The sequence below is a fragment of the Dioscorea cayenensis genome, chromosome 16, assembly GCF_009730915.1.
Source record: "Dioscorea cayenensis subsp. rotundata cultivar TDr96_F1 chromosome 16, TDr96_F1_v2_PseudoChromosome.rev07_lg8_w22 25.fasta, whole genome shotgun sequence".
NCBI lineage: Eukaryota > Viridiplantae > Streptophyta > Magnoliopsida > Dioscoreales > Dioscoreaceae > Dioscorea > Dioscorea cayenensis.
Window position 1 is genome coordinate 14,641,151 of NC_052486.1, and position 5,457 is coordinate 14,646,607.

A 5,457-nucleotide genomic window follows, 5' to 3' on the forward strand; every position below is an offset into this window, starting at 1 on the left:
TATCATCTCCTATATCTATTTATCAATTTTTAACACCCATTAGTTGATGTATTGTCAATTGAGCAGACCAAAATTGAGGACAACTAAGAATGTTGTTCCTAAATAATTAAAACCAGTCTAATTTCACAGGCTCAAGAAACACAAAGGCCAATGTTTTAATCAATCTCGAGTTTTATATGGCAAAACATTATATTTTATAAAGTTTTAGATTTTTAATTATGCTTTGAATATGAAAAACGCAAAGCAAGTTTAAATTATGGTCCTGTGATGAATCAAAAGAAACAAGCTAAAGTGGAAGATTCATAGAAGCAACTTGATTTAATTTGCAAACAAATTTCTTTGTCAAATACGATTATTGAATTTCTAAATCATCAAATTACTAATGCACACACTTAGAATGGATAATTATGCAAAAAGGATTTAAGCAAGAAAAAGGAAACTGAAGAATCACATATAGATCATATCTTTTTTTAGGCCTTTCAACACATGACAACCTTAGTTCATAACTAAGATCAAATAAACCATCATTCAACCAGACATTCATGTTGTGATAAAGAATGATATTCCAATGAATTACTCAATTACATATGATATGTTAATTTCGCATAATTAAAAAATATGAATGAATTCATATTAAAAAAATCAATAACTCATTGCTAATGAATGTCATGTTCAAATGGTAAGTCTGATTGGAAGAGCACAAAACTCAATTGTTTTATATTATAATCTATATGGTACAACAAATATGAGAAAACATTAAATTAAACTGATTATTATAACTGAGATACTAAATCAGAAACAAAACATTAATCATGAGATCTTGATAAATTCAATAATGCCAAAAATCATATAACTGCAAGTGCAGGTGTCAAGGTAAATGCCACATTCTCAAATTTTTGATACTCCAAACACTTTATTTCTGAAAAACTGCATAAAACAACAATTTAAACTTCAACTCATTAGATATCATATTAAAATTCCATTTACTCTAAGAACACATCTTTTTTCACAAAGAACATATGCTTATAAACATCATCAATATTTTAATTACCTTAAGCCTTCGAGGAGAATTCAGTGATCAATACCATCATTAGCAAATGAAAGGGATTTTGATATCTATCATTCATAATTATGTTTTTACTTTTTAGTAAATCTTATCACTGAAAAATGGCATTCTCTTGTATCTAATTTAGAAAATCAAATGGTCAACTGAAAATACAGTAACAGTACCAATATTCAAGAAATATAACTGAGTTAATTCATAAAAAAATTCCAAGAAATTATATACAAAATTTTCAAAGTAACTTTTACACAAATAGCAACACAAACCATGAATTAGAATTTCGATTGATTTGAACCTAAACGAAATACACAATAACAAGTATTCTTGATAATTTTTTTAATTTAAACAAATTAATTTTTTAATTTAGATTATTTTTCTTGATTTTAGATCCTCATTCATGACACATTACTAACCAAAGACTACAACACGCAAATGGAAACAATCCAATAATCAAAATTCTCCAAAAATTTTCCTTCAAATACTATGAATGCCTTTCTTTTGAAATCTACAACAAACACCTATACCCACTCTGCAGTGATCCCCATCTACGCCATAATTTTTACATTAAAAACAATATATACCTGCTCAAATTAAACATTCAGTCAAATGAAAAACATTGAATTCCAACATTGTTCCAATGACTACCCCAAGTGACTCAAAAGTTCATCAGCTCTAAAATATTCCTTTAAACTATAAACTCCATTTCTTTTATGATACATCAAACACATTATAATCTATCTCTCATTTCTCTCCATCTCACCAAAGATTTCTAATTCTAGCTACAAAAGTTTTCAAGCCACATCCTTTCATTTCAAATCAGTAAACACCAATACCCAATTCAAATTGAACTATTTACTAAAACAACTTCTTCTTCCCCAAATCAACAAATCTCTTTTGTAATTTATAACAAACACAATATATTTGATTACTCATATTCTCCATTCCACAAAAAAATCCCTAAATTCCATTACACTAATGATTTTCTAACTTCAAACTACAAAACTTCTAAAGTCATGAGCTTCCATACCAAAACTATACACCATAATATTAAAAAAATAACTTCTGCCCCAACTCAATGACTTTCAAAAGCTATGAATCAAGATCTTTTGGAATTCAGAACAAACACAGTATCTTCTAAAGTAATTTTAAAGCAGATTAATACCAATTATAAGGCATTTATTTTTTGTTATACAAATGCACAGACACATGGATGAGCCTAATATCACCTTTTAGCTTTAGTTTTCATGCCTATAGTAACTATTCTTGTTATATCCCATCCATTATTAAGAGCCTTACTTGGTTTGGAGTTCATTAGAATCAACTCATAATTTATGTTAGAAAAGGATAGTTTGCTTCAATCCAAATATAATAAAAGACAACTAACGGTGATTTATTTCATAACAACAAAGCAATTGCAAAAAGTTAGTCTAGCCTATCTTGCTCTTCCATCATCCATATTGCCCGACCAGGAGACCACTTGGAAACCTCCCATGTCTCCTTAAAGAGATTGTTTGCATAAACGGAAGTCATGAAAATATTGGAGTTATTTATGAAATGGAAGCTATAAAAGAGTAAAAACAAATGCCGAAAATTTCATAAAATGTTTAAATTTTTCAGAAATAATTAAATATTTTACATTCGGAATTAAGTTTGAACAATTTGTTAATAGTAAAATTCTTCATTGAGTTCTTCAAAGTTCATATAATTACTGACCATGATAATAACCCATTAATTATTTTTTTTTATAAAATTCGAACCTATGTAGTGATTCTTTCATATTATATAACTTAAAACTAAAACTCAAACAAAAATTTTCCTATAAAAACAAAAAACCTCCAGACTCTAGTTTTCACTAATAGGTACTAAAACAGAATGAGAGGTGTCCGATAATGTTTTTGAATGAGAAAATTTGGTTGTACAAACATTGGTAATCATGATATTAACCACAAGACTTCATAAATAGAATAATAGAAATTTGTTGTTGAGATGTCTGAGTTGGGTACCATATGCAATTAATTCTATAGTTGGCACATCTAATGATGCTCTATTGGAACATGGTATGGGAAAAACCAATCTGTTTGGCAAAAGTTCATGGGCAAAATTATCAAGAAAGTCCTGGACAAGAAATCATAATTGGCTACAGATTGAACATGCATCTTTGAAATAAACATGACTTTGACAATCTTTACCAATAATTTGATGTTCTTTGTAGGTTTATATCCTTTCCTAAAATGAAAGGCGATAGTACTAAAAAGAGAATTTAAAAATCAAGAAAACGCTTATTTAAAATCAAAGAATGGAGAAAGGATGGCATGTTAAGTGAAGTTCCAATTCTTCTAGAATGATTTATTTCTAGAATGAGAATAGTTTAGCCTTGAAGTTGGAAATTTTCAAGCAAACTAAATTTCACAAATAATGTGCATGATTTATTCTAATATAGTAATTTGTAGTTTTGATATCCAAGAATATTTACAATAAAATAAGCTTATGGTTCTAAGAAGAGTCTTCTAATTAACAGATCAATAATTACTTATAACGGAGCATGATTTGGAATACAAAATGCTCAACAAATATATTTAAATGATAGTTAGTGTTGTGCAAATCTGCTAAAATTGATGCCAAAATCCAAGCAGAAAACTGGAAAAACATTTGTGATGTGTGCAAAGGAAATGGAATGCATGCACTAGATTAATTGAAGAAAGCTTGACAATACAGACATTGGAATGGGCATATCTAGGATCCAACAACATGGTCATCATCTAAAGGAAAAAAAACATGGCCAGAGATACACGTTCTTTATGATCAAACAATCCTCAACAAACAAATAAAAAGCTCAAGCCTAATTTCTCACGTGCAACTACAAAATGTGACAATTTGTGAGTTATTGTACAAGTCCCATTATAACAGTCTGTATTCAATGCATCATTTCAACTTGTATAGTTTGAAAAATCAAATGCTTCTTTACTGTGTCCAATGACGTAGTTCAAAGTTTGGAATGAATACAACACAATTGAAAATGGAACAGGGCATGTGATCTTATATCGCCAATTTGTTTTGACAAAGAATCAATGACTAAAATGGTATCACATTTACATGAATCAGTTGTTTACCTTTTACTTTGATTGCTGTTCTTGGTCGTTTGCATCCCCAGGGCATGGTTATCTCATTGTTCTTTCTCTTGCTTCCTAAAAAACCTTGGCAGTTTGAGGCCCCGCAAAAGCACTTGACCATGGATCCAAAATGAACAAATCTGATAAGGTAGAACCATAAATAATGAGCATTATTTTGCAAAGTAATGAAAAAGAAAGTGAGATCTTAAACAATCAACAGATAACCAGATTTTTGTATACCTGTAACCATATGTCAAAGGCTCTCTAAGTTTGATGGAACTACTGGCAAAGTAATGAAAAAGAAAGTGAAATACAACAAGTTTGAAAGAAGTACAACAGCCACTTGTTACAATTTTCATACAATCTTTTGCTCTTCAACTTGAAAGGCTCTGATAATCCTGTGAAAAAAGGACCGAGCATGATTAAAAATACAGAGATTAATAACCTTTCCTTCATCACTCATCAATCAATACTCTCCCACTGATGATCTTCACTCATCACTCTCCCACTACCTCTCATCACTCTTCCTTTTCACTCTCCCACTCATCACTCTTGTCCTTTCTCTCTCTCTTCATCCTCTTCTCTTTCCACCCCTCAACCACCACCACTACCGGCCTCCTCATCTCCATCTTCACTGTCCTGGACCACTACTCTCTCCTGATGGAAATGCCCTAGCTAATGGAGATGTTAATGGAGGATGTGGATTCATACCTAGATTTTGATGGAAATGCCCTCGCCGGACGAAGTTTTCCGGAGACTTTTGTTCACAGGCTCTTGGATTTTAGTGGTGTGGTGCGATGGATGGAAGCATTGTGATGGATGGTGCAATGGATGGAAGGGTTCCGGTGATGAATGGAAGAGTTGAGAGAGAGAGAAGGTTTCCGGCGATGAATGGAAGAGTTGAGAGAGAAAGAGAGAGAGAGAGAGAGAGAGAGAGAGAGAGTGAAGGGTGAGCCGTTGAGAGAAAGACAGTGGTGATTTTGTTTTTTGTTTTTAAATATAAATATGTTAATGTAGAGTGAGGCATTGAAGAATTAATTTGAATTTTATTTTTTTTAATATGTTAAACTAGTAAAACATAGAGTAAATTTTGATGTTAACAATGAATTTAATTAGATTTATGATTTTTTAGTGAATTATTAAAATAATTATAAATATAACACATTTATTTTTTTAAAATAAATATAATATATATTAGCTTAAAACATAATTTTTTCATAGTTATTAATATTATTAGTAAAAAAATAAAAAAATATTTTTTTACAAATTAAAAAATTTTTTTAT

At 30.2% G+C, this 5,457-nt stretch overlaps 1 long non-coding RNA gene across 1 annotated transcript; it reads right to left on the minus strand.

Moving 5' to 3' along the window:
* Positions 1-844: 844 nt before the first annotated feature.
* On the minus strand, positions 845-5,099 carry LOC120279611. Its single transcript, XR_005541969.1, has 4 exons — positions 4,885-5,099; positions 4,414-4,571; positions 4,174-4,313; positions 845-927 (listed from the first exon to the last, which is right to left on the minus strand). It is a non-coding gene; the product is annotated as an uncharacterized LOC120279611 (long non-coding RNA).
* Between the last annotated feature and the right edge of the window lie 358 nt (positions 5,100-5,457).